Source organism: Rhinopithecus roxellana, chromosome 3, assembly GCF_007565055.1.
Source record: "Rhinopithecus roxellana isolate Shanxi Qingling chromosome 3, ASM756505v1, whole genome shotgun sequence".
In the NCBI taxonomy this organism is placed as follows: domain Eukaryota; kingdom Metazoa; phylum Chordata; class Mammalia; order Primates; family Cercopithecidae; genus Rhinopithecus; species Rhinopithecus roxellana.
In genome coordinates this window covers 104,466,423-104,485,923 of record NC_044551.1, presented here as the reverse complement: position 1 = coordinate 104,485,923, position 19,501 = coordinate 104,466,423, and positions in this window count along the sequence as shown.

Genomic DNA, 19,501 nt, shown 5'->3' with positions numbered 1-19,501 from the left:
GAGAACTGACTGAGCCTAAGAGGTCAAGGCTGTCATGAGCAGTGATTGGGCCACTGCACTCCAGCCTGGGAGACCGAGAGAGACCCTGACTGAAAAATAAAATAAAATAAAATAAAATAAAATAAAATAAAATAAAATAAAATAAATAAAATAAAATAAAATAAAATAAAATAAAATCGTTGAAGAGATATCTTTACTCCCCTGTTCATTGCAGCATTAATCATAATGGCCAAGATATGGAATCTACCTAAGTGTACATCAGTGGATGAATGGATAAAGGAAATATGGCATATATTCAAAATGGCATATATTCCCAATTCAGCTCTAAAAAGGAAGGAAATATTGTCATTTGCAACAAAATGGATAAACCTGGAAGACATTATATTAGGTGAAATAAAGCAAGTACAAGGAAACAAATATCACATGGAAGGCTGAGGCAGGAGAATTGCTTGAACCTGTGAGGCAGATATTGCAGTGAGCCGGGGTCGTGCCATTGCACTCCAGCCTGGTCAAAAAGAGTGAAACTCAGTCTCAAAACAAACAACAACAAAAACAAAAAACAAATATCACACGATTGCACTTACATTTTACACCTAAAAAAATTTAACTTGAAGAAGTAGAGTAGGATAATGGTTACCTAAGGATAGGAGTGGCACGGAGTTGGGAAGATATTGGTCAAAGTATTCAAAAATTCAGTCAGATAGGAGAAATAAGGTCCAGAGATGTAATTCACAACATAGTGACTATTGTCAATAACAATATATTATATTATTGAAAATTGCTAAAGGTAGACTTTGAGTGTTTTCACCAAATAAGGATGTAATATCATGCATATGTTAATTAGCTTAATGTAGCCATTCTTCAATGAATACATATTTCAAAAGAATATGTTGTACATGGTAAATAATTTTTATTTGGCAATTGAAATAAATTAGTATAAAATTAATAAATATAAAGTAAGCTGAATTGAAATATGGTCCTTTATTTTTTCTACATTGACAATAATGAATGACCTTCTTAGACACACAAAAAATTGGAGAGCAGAAAGCGGTGGAGTATTTTGAAAGTAGTAAATGAAAATGTCTATCAACTCAGGATTCTGCATTCATTGAAAATTTTCCTGAGGAATAAAAGTAAATTAACAACTTTCTCAGATGAAAGAAAAAAAAAATATGGCCAATAGACCTGATCTAAAAGAATTTATAAAGAATATCCTTAATATAGAAGAAATGATACCAGAAAGAAAAGTGGAAAACTAAAAATGAAGAAAAATGAGACAAATAGTAAACAAACTGTGTAAATAAAATAGACTATTCTTCTCCTCTTGAAATCTTCAACACATGTTTGACATTTGAAACAAAAGTTGAAACACTGTCTGATGGTGTTTTTAAAATATGTGCATGCAATATATAAGACACATATATTATGTGTCTATGATGGTACATTTTTATATTCCAACTTAAGTACAAAAAGATTGATTTATAATAGGTTATGGAGAGTTTTTGCATATTTTAAAAACCCTAGGGTAACAATTAAAAACTACACAAAGAAATATATTCAAAATCACAATATATAAAGTAAAAGAAAAAAGAATGAACAAACAAAAATGAACAATAAAATTATAATCTATATCCACACCATAATTATTTCACGTGCAAATAATCTAAAAATATCAATTAAAAGTGAGAACTTATCAAAATGGATTAAAAAAAGTACATGATACAACTCTATACTACCAACAAGAAACTCATTATAATCATAGTAACATAGGTAGGCAAAAAGCAGAAGATATACCATAGTAACACTATTCAGTAGTAAGCAGGAGTGTCTGTATTAATATAAGACAAAGTAAACTTCAGAGCAAAAAAATAAAATAAAAATTATCAGACAAAAAAGGAATATTTTTATTTCTTAATTCACTAAGAGTAATGATAATATGTCACAGAAGCTACTATTTAATTTATATCTTAGCAAATATTTTAGTGGTTATTGTTAAATATTTATCTTTTATATTTCTTTTTTCTTTCTTTTATTTATTCATTAACTAGTTATCTCTAAGACCTTTAGACAAGAATACTAATTAACTATCAAAAATTAATGTCTCAGTCCTCAACAGATTATTACCAAAAAAAGCTGAATTACTCTTCTATCACAGAGTAGCATAGAATGTTAGAAGTTTAATTAGACAAACACAAAACATTAATAAAACCATTAATCAGTTCCAGTAGACTTCTGGTGGAGTTTTCTAAAATCATATTTTCAGTGAAGATTTTCCTATGTGGATACATGTATTTTTTTTTTTTTTTTTCTTTCCTGATTGCTCTGGCTATCATGTTCAGTATTACGTTGAGTAGGAGTGGTTAAGAGTGGGCATCCTTGCATTGTTCCAGTTCTCAAGATGAATGATTCCAGCTTTTGCCCATTCACTATGATGTTCACTATGAGTTTTTCATAGACGGCTTTTATTATTTTGAGGTATGTACCTTTGATGCCTACTCTGTTGAGGGATTTTATAATGAAGGGATGTTGAATTTTGTTGAAAACTTTTTCTGAGTCTAGTGAGATTATCATTGTTTTGTGTGTTTTTAATTTTATGTAGGGAATCACATGTGTTGATTTGCATATGTTGAATCAACCTTGCATCCCAGAAATAAAACCTGCTTCATCAAGGTGAATTAACTTTTAGATGTGCTGCTGGATGCGATTTGCTAGAATTTTGTTGAGATTTTTTTGCATGTATATTCATCAAGGATACTAGCCTGAAGTATTTTTTTCTATCATATTTCAGCCAGATTTTGGCATTAGGCTGATGCTGGCTTCATAGAATCTATTAGGAAGGAGTCCCTCCTCTTTGAATATCTGAAATAGTCTCAGTAGGTTCAGAAGCAGTTTTTTCTATGTATAGTAGAATTAGACTGTGAATCCATCTGGTCCAGGGCTTTTATAGGTTGGTAGGTTTCTTATAACTAATTCAATTTCAGATTTTAAAATTGGCCTATTAAAGGGTTTCAATCTCTCTCTGATTCTACCTTGAGTGATTGTGTATTTCCAAGAATTTATTCATTTTAGATTTTCGTTTTTTTTTTTTTTGTTTTTTTTTTTTTTTCTTTTTAAGACAGAGTCTCACTCTGTTGCACAGGCTTGTTGCGGGAAGTCAGGGACCCCAAACAGAGGGAACGACTGAAGCCATAGCAGAAGAATATAAATTCTGAAGATTCCATGGACATTTATTACTTCCCCGAATTAATACTTTTATAATTTCTTACACATGTCTTTACTGCAATCTCTGAACATAAATTGTGAAGATTTCATGGACATTTATCACTTCCCCAATCAATACCCTTGTGATTTCCTATGCCTGTCTTTAATTTCTTAATCCCGTCATCTTAGTAAGCTGAGGAGGATGTATGTCACCTCAGAATCCTGTGATGATTGTGTTAACTGCACATATTGTTTGTAGACCACGTGTGTTTGAACAATATGAAATCTAGGCACCTTGAAAAAGAACAGGATAACAGCAATTTTCAGGGAACAAGGGAGATAACTTTAAACTCTGGCTCCCAGTGGGCTGGGCAGAACAGAGCCATCTTTCTCTTCTTTCAAAACCAAAGAGGAGAAATATCATTGAATTCGTTTTCTCAGCAAGGAACATCCCTGAGAAAGAGAATGCACCCCTGAGGATAGGCCTCTAAAATGGCCACTTTTGGAGTGGCTGTCTTTTACGGTCATAGACAAAGGGATGAAATAAGCTCCGGTCTCCTGTAGCGCTCCCAGGCTTATTAGGACTAGGAAATTCCTGCCTAATAAATTTTGGTCAAACCAGTTGTCTGCTCTCAAACCCTGTCTCCTGATAAGATGTTATCAATGACAATGCATGCCTGAAACTTCATTAGCAATTTTAATTTCGCCCCATCCTGTGGTCCTGTGATCTCGCCCTGCCTCCATTTGCTTTGTGATATTTTATTACCTTGTGAAGCATGTGATCACTGTGACCCACATGCTAATCATACACTTCCTCCCCTTTTGAAACTCGCTATAAAAACTTGCTGATTTTATGGCTCAGGGACATCACGGAACCTGCCGACATGTGATATCTCCCCCAGACACCCAGCTTTAAAATCTTTCTCTTTTGTACTCTTTCCCTTTATTTCTCAGACCAGCCGATGCTTAGGGAAATAGAAAAGAACCCATGTTGAATATCGGGGGTGGGGTTCACCTGATAAAGGAGTGCAGTGGCTCAATCTTGGCTCACTGCAACCTCCGCCTCACGGATTCAAGTGATTCTTCTGCTTCAGCATCCTGAGTAGCTGGGAATACAGGCACCCACCACCATGCTCAGCTAATTTTTGTATATTTAGTAGAGACAGGGTTTCGCCATGTTGGCCAGTCTGGTCTCAAACTCCTGACCTCAGGTGATCTGCTCACCTTGCCCTACCAAAGTGCCTGAATTACAGGCATGAACCACTGTGCATGGCCTTCTCTAGATTTTCTAACTTGTGTGCACAGAGTTGTTCATAATATTCTCTGAGGTCTTTTGTATTTCTCTGGATCAGTCGTAATATCATCTTTGTCATTTCTGATTGTGTTTATTTGGTTCTTTCCTTTTTTACTTTGTTAATCTAGCTAGTGGTCTATTACACTCATTTATTATTTTGAAAGACAAACACTTGGTTTCCTTAAAAGTTTTTACTGATTTTTGCATCTCAATTTCATGATATAAACTCAATGTATAAAAATCTGTAGCATTTTTTATATACCAATAACATTCAGGCTGAGAGTCAAACTAAAAAACCCAAGGCCATTTACAATAGTCTCAAAGAAAATGAAATACCTAAGAATACAGCTAAGCATGGAGGTAAAAAATCTCTACAAGAAGAACTACAAAACACTTCAGAAAGAGGCCGGGTGCAGTAGCTCACACCTGTAATCCCAACACTTTGGGAGGCCAAGGTGGGTGGATTACCTGAGGTCAGTAGTTCGAGACCATCCTGGCCAACATGGTGAAACTCCATCTCTACTAAACATACAAAAATTAGCCAGGCGTGGTGGCATATGCCTGAGGCAGGAGAATTGCTTGAGCTAGGGAGACAGTGGTTGCAGTGAGCCAAGATTGTGCCACTGCACTCTAGTCTGGCTGACAGAGTGAGACAATTTCTCAAAAAAAAAAAAAAAAAAAAATCAAAATACGCATGCTGTCACATAAAGGTTGAATATTCAAGGATATTCAACAGGTAAGACATACTCCCTTATTGCTTTAATATAAGATGAAAAAATGATGCATTTTAAGTTTTGTAACTTTTAAAAGCTTTCACAGATTTTAAAAGCTTTAATCAATAAAACAAAAAATATTATTTTATTCTTCAATAAGACTCAGTAAGAAAGTAATTTAATATGCGAAAGAGATAACCTTATTCAAGGTTGGCCTTATCTTTTGATCCACAAACATTGCCAGTGCCTTCAACTGGCATACTTTTGCATAAATAAACTACAATTTAGAACTGATTAGTATTGCAATTAGGAAGGCAAATTACTGTAAATTGTTATTTGAATATAATATAAACAGATGGCATATGTGTTACACACAATGTTTTTGTAAAAAGAGATACCTAATTAGTCTCTTCATAATAAATATTCTTTCGTTAGGCATCTAATGAGTAAAATTAATGTAAATGTACATAATGCTGCAAAGATTCTCATAAAATAGAGAAGGTGGGTGTTCAAGCTATACATAATCAAATATAAACCATACAAAATGTATATGGTTTGTCATAAAAGCCAGGATAAAGAACAAGTGCTTGAAATGCAGACATTAATAAAAATAGACCTATTAATATTTCAGAACTAGAAAGAATAGTATTATCCTCGATATTGAACTGTTCAAGACAGCAGATATTCACTTGGTTTATTTAATTCCATGTGTTTCTGAAAATCATACAAATTTCTTAAAAACTATTTCTAGTCAAAAACTTCCATTTTATTTAAAAACACATACTTGTGGCTGAGCACAGTGGCTCATGCCTGTAATCCTAGCACTTTTGGAGGCCAAGGTGGGTGGATCATGAGGTCAGGAGTTCAAGAACAGCCTAACCAAGATGGTGAAACCATGTGTCTACTAAAAATACAAAAATTAGATAGGCGTGGTGATGGGCGCCTGTAATCCCAGCTATTCAGGAGGTTGATAAAGAGAGCTGCTTGAACCCAGGATGCAGAGGTTGCAGTGAGCCAAGACCACGCCACTGCACTCCAGCCTAGGCGACAGAGTGAGAGACTCCATCTCAAAAAAAAAAAAAAAAGAAAGGAGAGACATTTGTATTTCTTTTCATAGTTATAAAGTAAACCTATGATGAAGACAGAAGGCTTTTAAAAATTAGAATTTTTCTTCATCTAAAAAAGAACATAGGGCCAGGTGCTGTAGCTCACACCTGTAATCCCAGCACTTTGGAAGGCCAAGGCAGGTGGATCACAAGGTCAGGAGTTCAAGACCAGCCTGACCAACATAGAGAAACCCCGTCTCTACTAAAAATACAAAAAAATTTAGCGGGCGTGGTGGTGTGCACCTGTAATCCCAGCTACTGAGGAAGCTGAGGCAGGAGAATTGCCTAACCCAGGAGGTGGAGGTTGCAGTGAGCCGAGATTGAACCACTGCACTCCAGCCTGAGTGACGAGAGTGAAACTCCGTCTCAAAAAAAAGAAAAAAAAAAAGGAACATAAAATTGTATAATTCAATTATTTCTTTCTTATAAACATTTGTTATTATATTTCATCAGATTCAAGCATTGAATATATTTTCCTGTATATATAACTGAGTCAGTATGTGATATAGATTGTTTTTGGTTTTCTAATCCACCAAACCTGGGTGTTTTTATAATAAACACCCAGGTTTATTATAAAAACCTGGGTGTGAGCCACAGCACCTGGGTGTTCTTGAGATGGAGTTTCACTCTTATCACCCAGGCTGGAGTGCAGTGGTTCAATCTCGGCTCACTGCAACCTCCACCTCCTGGGTTAAGCAATTCTCTTGCCTCAGCTTCCTCAGTAGCTGGGATTACAGGTGCGCACCACCACACCCGGCTAATTTTTTTTGTATTTTTAGTAGAGACGGGGTTTCTCCATGTTGGTCAGGCTGGTCTTGAACTCCTGACCTTGTGATCCACCTGCCTCGGCCTCCCAAAGTGCTGGGATTACAGGTGTGAGCCACAGCACCTAGCCCTGTGTTCTTTTTTAGAAAAGAACTTTTTAACCAACTAATTTGTAATGTGAGAAATATAAAAATGGGTGATAAAATGTCTTTTCAACATATGTCTAATACTAATTAAAATGCAACTGAATACAACTTTAAACAATGTTTTAATTGTGAGTTATGAAGTATTTTTAAAACAAAGGCAAAATAATAAAATCAAATATAAAAATAACACATTTGCATATTTACTTCAGAATTTTTTGAAGAAATAAAATATCACAAATGATTTAAAGTTTTCCTAATCATTTCATTGTTCCACCTCCCCTTCCTCTGCCACAGTTAATACATCTTCTTCCAAGGAATGGTTGTAAGAAATCTGCAGCATATATATAGATCTATACACAATGCACTAGTGTTTTATTTTTCACAATAAGTTGTGTCATAATTAAATTCTTGTAATTTTCTTTCTTTTTCATCAGCATACTGCTGTAAAGATTTATCTGTATTAAACACACCTGATTTATCCATTTTGGCTGCATTATAGAAATAAATTATGGTAAAACGGTAGTGTTTCTTTATACATTTCATTATATTTGGATATTTGTTTCAAAGTGTGTCCCATTGAATGTATATTGAAATAAAAATGCATCTATACATGTATTTGTATACAAATTCAGGGTTATCCCTTTGGAGTATACACCTTTGACTGCTGCTTTATAGAATATGTTCATCTTTACCATCACAAAGTCTTGCCAAAAAATTTTCCAGAGAAATCCAATTATTTTATACATGTATTAAATAATGTGGTAAGATTTTCTTTCAATAGACTTGTTAACAATTGGTACTAAATGATTATCTAATTTGTGGAAAATTGAAGTGTGTGAAATAGTATCTCACTGAGAATAGGCCCAATTTTCTTTCTTTTTTTTTTTTTTTTTTTTTTTTTGAGACGGAGTCTCACTCTGCCACACAGGCTGGAATGCAGTGGCGCGATCTCCCCTCACTGCAACCACAGTCTCCCAGGATCAAGCGATTCTCCAGTCTCAGCCTCCTGAGTAGCTGGGATTACAGGCATGTGCCATCATGCCTGGCTAATTTTTGTATTTTAGTAGAGGCAGGGTTTCACCATGCTGGCCAGACTGGTCTTAAACTCCTGACCTCAAGTGATCCTCCCGCCTCAATTTCCCAAAGTGTTTGGATTATAGGCGTGAGCCACCACACCCGGGAGAATAGGCCAATTTTTATATTTGTATTTTATATATCGCTTTGTCTTTTTTAATATTTATATTTTTAGATTGTTACATATATGAAATATGCAGCTTATTTATTTATTTTTGTTTTTTGGAGACGGAGCCTTGCTCTGTCACCCAGGCTGGAGCACAGTGACGCGATCTTGGCTCACTGCAAGCTCTGCCTCCCAGGTTCACACTATCCTCCTGCCTCAGTCTCCCAGGTAGCTGGGACTACAGGCGCCCACCACCATGCCTGGCTAATTTTTTATACTTTTAGTAGAGATGGGTTTTCACCGTGTTAGCCAGGATGGTCTCATTCTCCTGACCTGGTGATCCACCTGCCTCAGCCTCCCAAAGTGCTGGGATTACAGGCGTGAGCCACCACGCCCAACCAATATGCAGCTTATTTATTTCTTGTTCTCATAGACTCTGATGCTATAGAATTTGAAATTTCTAATTTAATCTTTCAACAGAGAAAGACAATTGTTTTTTATAATAATGGTTTTCAAACTGGCATAAGCCTTTAGGAAAATATGAAATAAGGTACTTTTAAACAAAGTGCCCTATCAGTCAGAGTTTTATATAATTTTATTCTGCAAAATAAGTAGATATCTTACCCTTAAGTGCTTAATTTGATCATATTATTAAAATAAAGGTAAAGCAGAATATTTAATCTAAATCTAAATACTTAGGTCTGCTTTGTCCCAAGGACAACTTTTTAATTCATATCTCATCTGTAGCCACTTCCCTTCTATTATGCAAGGGAATGAATCACATATTGCAGCTTAATTCCTAGCTTACTTCATCTCTTCTCCAATCTTCCTGCCTAAAAATAGAGCCCAAAGAAGCACAAGTTTCATGTGTGGCAGAAAATTATTAAAGAACCATGTAAGGCTCTGCTGACACTGGCATTAGAATCAGTGCACTTCCCCTTCAAGTGAATGACTTTGATATTTGTGCACTGCAATATTACTTAATATTCAAAGAAGAAACCTCAAAATTTCCATAGCACTGATTCCCTTTGAAATACAGTGATAAGAGCTTAAAATACAAAGTACAAATTATTCCAGAATGATTCTATCAGAGAGGTATAAAATGATCCTCTTATTTCTACTACAAGCTGTTAGATTAATTTTATGCATATATGAATTGGTCAGAGTTCTCCAGAGAAACAGGACTAATAGGATACACATACACAAACACATATGAACACAACTCACATACAGAGAGAAGGGGAGAGAGAAAGGGAATATTTTAATTAATTGGCTCATGTGATTATGGGGATGGCAAGTCTGAAAACTGCCAGGTAGGTCAGCAGGCTGGAGACACAGGGAAGAGCTGATATTGCAGTCTCTTTTTTTTTTTTTTTTTTTTTTTTTTTTTTGAGACGGAAGTCTCGCTCTGTCACCCAGGCTGGAGTGCTGTGGCCGGATCTCAGCTCACTGCAAGCTCCGCCTCCCGGGTTCACGCCATTCTCCTGTCTCAGCCTCCCGAGTAGCTGGGACTACAGGTGCCCGCCACCTCGCCCGGCTAGTTTTTTGTAGTTTTTAGTAGAGACGGGGTTTCACCGTGTTAGCCAGGATGGTCTCGATCTCCTGACCTCGTGATCCACCCGTCTCGGCCTCCCAAAGTGCTGGGATTACAGGCTTGAGCCACCGCGCACGGCCTGATATTGCAGTCTCCAGTACAAGTGGTGACTGGACTTTGAGGAGGGAGCCAAGATGGCCAACAACACACAGCCAGGAAGAGTTTCTCCTACTAAGAGAGACCATACTATCAAGTAGACCAGCACACTCCAAACAGGTCTTTGGAAAGAAGGCACCGAGAATTAGTAGAGGGAAAATGCAGACACTAGGCTGAAAGGAGAGGAACCCAGGAATCCTGCATGGGGTTATTGAGCACCAGGACTCATTCCTGCCTTGACAAAGGGGTGAGTGAAATAGGCATGGAATGGCCCAGTCTTGTCACTGACCTCTGGAATCCTTGCTGCAGGAAAACACATGATTCCCACAGATATTTGAACTGGCAGGGAGATCGGCTCAGAGAGTTGCGAGAGACAGAACTCTGGCTGCATGGAGTCCAGAGGATTTGGCCCAGGAGTGGTTATAGTGGAGAACAGCCACAGATGCTGATTCCTCAATGCTCACCATGTTCCTCTAGGGACCCTTAGCCCTTTGTTGCCTGTCAGATCTGGGCAGGGCAAGGTCATCTTGCCCATGGGAAGAGGCCAGTCTGATCTGAGTACCACCCTCTTTGCCAGCCTATCCCAGAGTCACTGCCTGGCCATGCCTGCTTACAGTGTGGCCTCAGCTGCCCAGCAGAGGAGCTTGCCATGGTCACAGCTCTTTTGTCAACAGACTCCACCTAAGAGTCAGAGAGCTTCTGCAGGCAGTCCCCTGCAGGTGAAAAACCACCTGCAGCCCTCCCTTGTCGGCACACAATTGCCCAGAGTCTCACCCTGCTGCTTGACCAGTACACACTCACTTGCAGCCTGCCTCTGTTCCTTCACTGTATTTCCACATGGAGACTCCCACTACCCACTGGACCCCCACTGAAGTGCTTTTGCTGGCATCCCTCATTGGAGTGTTGTGGTCAGTGGATTGTGAACACCTTGGCCCCTTCAGTACTGTCGGTGCTTAACCTTGAGGGACCAGAGAAAAAAGTTGCAAGTCTGGTCCCAGCCACCAAGGATGAGAGCCTGACACACAGGAGGGCTGAGCTAAGCCTTGCCCTCCTGAAATCATATAGAAACAAAGCCAATTGACTAAACCCAACTTATATACAGTTAAGCCCCCAAAGGTGTCAAAGAATATAAATCAAAATGCCCCATTCAAACAAAGGACAGCAACTTCAAAGATTAAAGGAACATCAGCTCACATAGGGGAGGAAGAATCCGTGCAAGAACTCTGGCAACTCTAAAAGCCAAAATATCCTCTAACCTCCAAACAACTGTACTAGCTTTTCAGTAATGGTTATTAATCAGACAGAAATGGCTGAAATGACAGAAGTAGAATTCATAATCTAGATGGAAATGAATCTAGAAATTCAAGAGAAAGCTGAAACCCAATCCAAGGAATCTAAGGAATCTAATAAAGTGATACATTTTCAGAAAGAAACAGAAATAGAAATTATCAGAAATAGAAATGTCTATTTTCAGATATACATTTCCAAAAAGAACCAAAGTGATCTAAAGTTGAAAAAAAAAAAAAAACGCACAACTAGAATTTCATAATACAATCGTAAGTGATAACAGCAGAATTGACTAATCTGAGGAAAGAATCTCAGAGTTCAAGGACTAGTTATCTGAATCAACTCAGATAAAAATGTTTTAAAATTAATGAAAAAAACCTCGGAGAACTATGAGATTATGTAAAGAAACAAACCTATGACTCACTGGCATGCCAGAAAGAGAGGGAGAGAGAACAAGCAACTTGGAAAATATATTTAGGGATATTTTCCACAAAAATTTCCCCAAACTCGCCAGAAAGGTCAACATACAAATTCAGGAAATTCAGAGAACTTCAGCAAGATAATATACAAGATAACCATCCCCAAGACAAATAGTTATCAGATTCTTCAATGTCAATGTTAAAGAAAAAAATTTAAAGGCAGCCAGAGAAAAGGCACAGGTCACGTATAACAGGAACCCAATCAGGCTAATAGGGGACAGTTCACCAGAAATCTTACAAGCCAGAAGAGACTGGGGGCCTATATATAGCAACATTAAAGGAAAGAAATTTCAACCAAGAATATCATATTCAGTTAAACTAAGCCTTACAAGCAAAGAAAAATAAAATTCTATTTAGACAGGCAAATGCTAAGGGAATTTTTTTCTACCAGACCTGCCTTTTAAGAAGTCCTTAAGAGAGCGCTAAATATGGAAACAAAAGACTTTTACCTGCCACTGCAAAAACACACTTAAGTACATAGCCCACTGACACTATAAAACAACTCTACAGTCTACATAATAACCAGCTAACAACATGATGACAGGATTACAAACTCACATAATGCTGACCTTGCACATAAACAAGATAAATGCCCCAAGTAAAAAGGCAGAGTGTCAAGAGGACTAAAAAACTAATACCCAACTGCATGCTGTCTTCAAAGGATTCATCTCACTTGCAGTGACAACCGTAGGCTCAAAGTAAACGAATGGAGAAAGATCCGTCAAGCTAATGGAAAATAAAAGAGAACAGAGGTTGTTATTCTTATTTCAGAAAAAAACAAAAAAACAAAAAACTTTAAATCAATAATGATCAAAAAGGACAAAGAAGAGCATTAGAAGAGCATTATAAAATGATAAACTGTTCCATTCAACAAGATGACTTAACTATCCTAAATGTAAATGCACTAAATACTGGAGCACCCAAATTCATAAAATAGTTCTTAGAGATCTAAGAAACCATACAATTCTAGTGGGAGACTTCAACACCCCTAGACAGATCATCAAGGCAGAATACTAACAAAGATATTAAGGACCTAAATTTGACACTTGACCAAATAAATCTAACATACAGCTATAGAACACTCCACCCTACAAAAACAGAAAATACATTCACCTTGTCTGCACATGGCACATACTCTAAGATTGATCACAAGCTTAGCCATAAAGGAATTCCTTATAAATTCCAAAAAAATGGAAATCACAAAAACTACACTCTCAGACCACAGTGCAATAAAAATAGAAATCAATACCAATAAGATCTCTCAAAACCATGTAATTACATGGAAATTAAACAACGCGCTCCTGAAGGACTGCTGGATAACAAATGAAATTAAGGCAGGAATCAAGAAATTCTTTGAAGCTAATGAAAACAAAGTTACAACATAACAGAACCTCTGGGACGCAGCTAAAGCAGTGTTAAGAGGAAAGTCTGTAAGATTAAATGCCTACCTACATTTAAAGAAAGGGTCAAAAATGTCTCCAAATTAACAACCTAATGTAAACCAACACCAAAGCTAACTGAAAAAACAACCAAAATCAGAACGTAACTAAATGAAACTGAAACTGAGGCTCAACGAAATGAAAAGTTGTTTCTTCAAACAAGTAAAGGAGGCTGATAGACGGCTGGCTAGACCAATGAGAGAAGATTCCAATAAACACTATTAGAAACGAGAAAGGCAACCTTACCATCTGCCCCACAGAAATACAAAAACCCTTAGAGACTATGATGAGCGATTCTACGCAAACTAGAAAACCCAGAAGAAATCGACACATTTCTGGAAACACACATTCTCTCAAGATTAAACCAGAAGAAATTCAGTACTTCAGTTGACCAACATTAAGTTCCAAAATTAAATCTGTAATAAAAACCCTACCAACCAGAAAAAGCCCCGGACATAATGAATTCACAGCCAAATTCGAAAAGATATATAAAGAAGAGCAAGTAGCAGTCCCATTGAAACGATTCCAAAAAAATCAAGGATGCAGGACATCTCCCTAACTCATTCTGTGAAGTCAGCATAATTTTGATAACAAAACCTAGCAGAGACACAACAACGAAAAATTAAACTTCAGGCCAATATCCCTAATGAACACAGATGTAAACATCCTCAACCAAGTACTTGCAAATCTAATCCAGCAACACATCAAAAAGCTATTCCTCCATGATCAAGTAGGCTTTGTTCCTGGATGCTAGGTTGGTTGTTTCATCATACACAAATCAATAAATATGATTCATCACATAAAGAGAAGTAAAAACAAAAACCACACTGTCATTGTAATATATGGTGAAAAGGCTTTCGATAAAATTCAACATTCCTTCATATTAAAAACCCTCAACAAACTAGGCATTGAAGGAAAATACCTCAAAATAATAAGAGTCATCTATTACATATCACCAATATTATACTAATCAGAGAAAGAAATAAAAAGTATCCAACAGGAAGAGGCAGTAAAACTTTGTCTCTTCACATATGATATGATTCTCTACCTAGAAAACCCCAAGCCCCTGCCCAAAGGTTGTTATAACTGATCAACAACTTCCGTAAAATTTTAGGATACAAAAATCAGTGTAAAAAAGTCAGTAGCACTTCTATACACCAATAATGTCCAAGCTGAGAGCCGAATCAAAGGATGCAATTCCATTCCTGATAGCTGCAACATGAATAAAATACTGAGCAATACTGCTAACCAAGGAAGTGAAAGATGTCTACAAGGGGTATTCTGAAACACTGCTGATAGAATTCAGAGACAACACAAGCAAATAGAAAAACATTCCATGTTCTTGGTTAGGAAGAATCAATATTGTTAAAATGGCCATACTACCCAAAGCAACTTACAGATTCAATGCTGTTCCTATCAAACTACCAATGTCATTCTATACAGAATAAAAAAATATATTCTAAAATTCATATGCAGCCATAAAAGTTCCTGAATAGCCACAATAATCCTAAGCAAAAACAACAAAGCTGGAGGCATCGCACTGCCAGTCTTCAAACAATACAATATGGCTCTAGTAACCAAAACAGCATGGTACTGGTACAAAAACAAATGCATAGACCAATGAAACAGGTTAGAGAACCCAGAAATAAAACCACGAAACTATAGCCATTTGATCTTTGACAAAGTTGACAACAACAAGCAATAGAGAAAGGTCTCCCTATTCAATAAAAGATACTGGTATAGCTGGCTAGCTATATGCAGAAGATTGAAACTGGACCCCTTTCTTAAATCATATACAAAAATCAACTCAAGATTGATTAAAGACTTAAACATAAAACCTAAAACTATAAGAACCCTAGAATGAAACCTAGGAAATATCATTCTGGATATAAGCTTTAGTAAAAATTTCATGATGAAGACTCTAAAAGCAATCTATAACAGAAACAAAAATTGACAAGTGGAGCTTAAACTAAAGAGTTTCTGAACAGCAGAATAAACTATTAATGGAGTAAATAGACAACATATAGAATGGGGAGAATATCTGCAAACTATGCTTCTGACAAAGATCTAATGTCTGGAATCTATAAGAAACGTAAGCAAATTTACAGGCAAAAAAATCAACCCCATTAAAAAGTGGGGCAAAGGACAAAAGCAGACACTTTTAGAAAGAAGACATACATGTGGCCAACATGTATACAAAAAAAATAAAAGCTTGACATCACTAATCATTAGAGAAATGCAAATCAAAACCACAATGAGATACCATCTCACACCAGTCAAAATGGCTGTTATTTAAAAATCAAAAAAATAACAGATGCTAGTGAGGATTCAGAGAAAAGAGAACACGTACACTGCCGGCGAGAATGTTAATTAGTTCAGTAACTGTGGAAAACAGCTTGGAGATTTCTTAAAGAACTTAAAATAGAATTACAGTTCAACCCGGCAATCCCATTACTGGGTATATACCCAAAGGAATATAAATCATTCTATTATATCGTAAAGACACATGGACATGTAAGTTCATCACAGTACTCTTTACAATAGCAAAGACATGGAATCAACTTAAATGCCCATCAACAGTAGACTGAATTTTTTTTAATGTGGTACATATAAACCATGGAACACTGTGCAGCTATAAAACAGAATGAGATCATGTTCTTTGCAGCAACAGAAATGGAGCTGCAGGCCATTATCCTAAGTGAATTAATGCAGAAACAGAAAACAAAATATCACATGTTCTTACCAACACAAAAACAAATTAGTAGGTGCTATACATTGAATACGCATGGGCACAAAATGGGGAAAAACAGAATCTGGTACTCACTTATGGGTGGAGGGCAAGAGGTTGGTGAGACTTTAAAAACTACCTATTGGGTACTGTGCTGACTACCTAGGTGACATATGCCATACCTCAGTGACATGTAATTTACACATGTAACAAACCTGCCTGTATACTCCTTGAACCTAAAATAAAGGTTGAAAGAAAACAATGCTATTTGAAGGAAGAATTCTTTCTGGGGGAAAATCAGTCTTTTAAGGCCTTCTACTGATTAGACAAGACCCACCAACATTAGGGAGGGGAATCTGCATTGGTCAAATCTACTCATTTAAATATTATGTACAGTGAAAAAAAAACTTGATAGATACATCAAGAATGATGTTTTACCAAAAATTTGATAATGTGGCCTACCCAAACTGACATAAAATTAATCATAACAGTGATTTCCAATAAAATTCCATAGAAGAAATAGTATATGATACTTTCACTCTAATATTTGCAAAATTCTATTTACAAAAACAATTGAAGAATCTGACAAATTTGAGTCCTCACATACCTTGTCTGGGAGATTTCTTTGTACTAATCCTAGGTTGTTCAAGACTTTCTAATTTTGCGGAATGGGGTGTCATGAGATGCTGGAGAGCCTCAGGAAGGTATCACAAAAGTACACCTAATGGAGTTAGATAACTAAGATTGTATTCAAGATTATTGCAATAGGAGAGAGAGATTCAACTCAATTCTGCTGAAACAAAAGTCAGGAGAGTTTTAAGCACTGCAGTTAACTAACCAAGTACTGAAAAAGCACTGGAAGATATTAAGGTTAGAGTGATGGTTGAGGGGGAAAGTTGATCAATGTGATTAAACTATCAGTGCTTGCTAACTGATGCTAATTGGCTCGTTGAGGTTAGGCTGCTACCTTTACAAAGACATTATTAGATACAGGCGCTTTTTTTCTTCATTTTCCTTTATTTTATTTTTTCTTGTTTATTTCTTTCTCTTTGTCTTTTTCTTTCCTTTCTTCCTTCCTTTTATTGAAATCAATTTTTATTTTAAGTTCCGGGTGTGCAGGATGTGCAAGATTGTTACCTAGGTAAATGTGTGAGGCACTCTCTTTCTTATAACATTTCATAGAGGTGACTCCAAATCCTTGAGAAAGACATTCCTGGGTTGTAAAACTTGCAGAAGATATCTTAAAGAGGCAGAGAAAAAATTTATAATTCCAAGTTTTCTAAAATAAATGCTTTAAGAAAAGGAAGATCAAGGGGGTATCGGAAGGTACCAGTCTAAAGTTGAATCAAGCTGACAAGAAGCTTAAGTCTGCCACAGTTAGGGGATATGTCAGAGTGGTACAGGAGAGTGAGAAGACAGGAAGACTGCCAGTTTCTTTCTATTGTATGCATATCATTCAGCATTGTGCTACATTTGGGAAAGGACTCCAGTTTAACAGTCTTATAGTACACATACTTCAGCTACGTGGTCCCCCAAATTGCTGGCTGATACCAATATGTAAAATGGGATTGATCAATGTAAGATTTTTTTTTTAAAAACTAAATATTTCTTTTGAACATGTAAGCTTCTGGATTAATCAGATGATTGAATATACCTAAGATCTAAATGCAAAGGTAAAATTAAGGCCTGGTAACAAATTTATTAAGAAAATTAAAAATTTCAAAATCAACCCTGAAATTGAATTCTCTATATGCCCAATGTAAACGGCCAATAAGTCTCCAAAAAGATTTTTAAATGATCCTTACTTTGGCCATGACCTTTGTCATATTATTGGTGTTTTATTTACCTAATGTAACAAAAATAAAATTGTGCCACATGTATCTAAACAAGAATGTACTTGCTATTTTTTAGGGAATTTTCTCATAGGATATTTTTCATGAAAAGATAAATAAGCTATTGTTTATGAAAGTATTGTGGCAAAATAACAAAATACATACATAATAACTGGAAGTAAGTAAACACTTTTTCCTCATTGTAAATATTAATTTCATGGAATATTATGTAGATACTAGAAATTCTAAACATGAAAACTAGATATATATTTTAGGAATTGTATTTGTGACTGAACCTGTTAAGGTTGAGGGTGATTGTCATATTTTGTGCAAAATTTTGAAATATTGTAATGATTCGTTTTCAGTATCACGGTCATTAGTATCACTGCAGAATATTTTTGCATAAACTCTACATTTTGTTATTTAGCTTTTCATTTAAGAAAAAAAATTTAAAACCAGTTGCATGGCATTCCTTTCAGAGGTGGGAGATATTTAACTATTAGGATGGAGGCAATATGTCAAGAAATTCTTAAGGCCTTTTACTTTCTAGGCATACAAGAACTGAAAAAGGTCTTTAACTCAATTAAAATGTTTTATATTTATCAGGTACTATGAGGGTTAATATTAAATGTCAACCTTATTGGATTGAAGGAGGCAAAATATTGTTCCTGGGTGTGTCTGTGAGGGTGTTGCCAAAGCAGAGTAACATTTGAGTCAGTGGACTGGGGAAAGGCAGACCCACCCTCAATGTGGGTGAGTATCATCTAATCATCTCCCAGCCTGGCCAGAATAAAAGCAGGCAGAAGAATGTGGAGAGATTAGACTAGCTTACCCTCTGAGCTGACATCTTTCTTCCGGTCTCCAGGTTCTTCAGCTTTGGGGCTCAGACTGGCTTCCTTACTCCTCAGCTTGCAGACAGCCTAATGGGGGCCTTGTGATCATGTGAGTTAATACTCCTTAATAAATTATCTTTTATATATACATCTATCCTATTAATTGTGTCCCTCTAGAGAACGCTAATACAGATTTTGGTACCAAGAGTGGTTCTAGAGGAACAGGAATATAAAGGATGGAGTTCCTTCCTTGGTTTTGGATTTCTGGACTTGGCTGCTTAACATGATTAGACCCAAAAATGCTAAGGACTCTATTGCTAATAGTATGGAGAACACTGATAGTCCTTGGTGTGAACTATTTAAAGAGTTATGCAAAATAAATGCATTTGATAATCCTGATTCACAGCTCATGAGAGGCAAGGACTTTAGTGACTTTATTCATAATACCTTTGATCATATGTGAAGAACCAAGGAACATAATAAAGCTGATTGGTTGTTCCTAAGTTCACCAGACAAAGTGATGAAAGAAAATGATGAACTCAGGGATTCTGACTCCACACTTCAGAGGCAGATATTGAACCTCAAATCTGCTAAGATTCCCTTATCTCCTATAGAAAAATAGCTAAAATTGTGGAAAATCAGACACAAACTTTTATCATACAAGTGGCTGACCTGCAATGAAAGGTGCATGCACAGACTCATTAGGTGTCTACTATAAAACTGAGGGCATTGATTGGAAAAGAATGTGACCCTGCAACTTGGAATGGAGACATGTAGAAAGACCCTGATGAAGCTGGGGACACTGAGC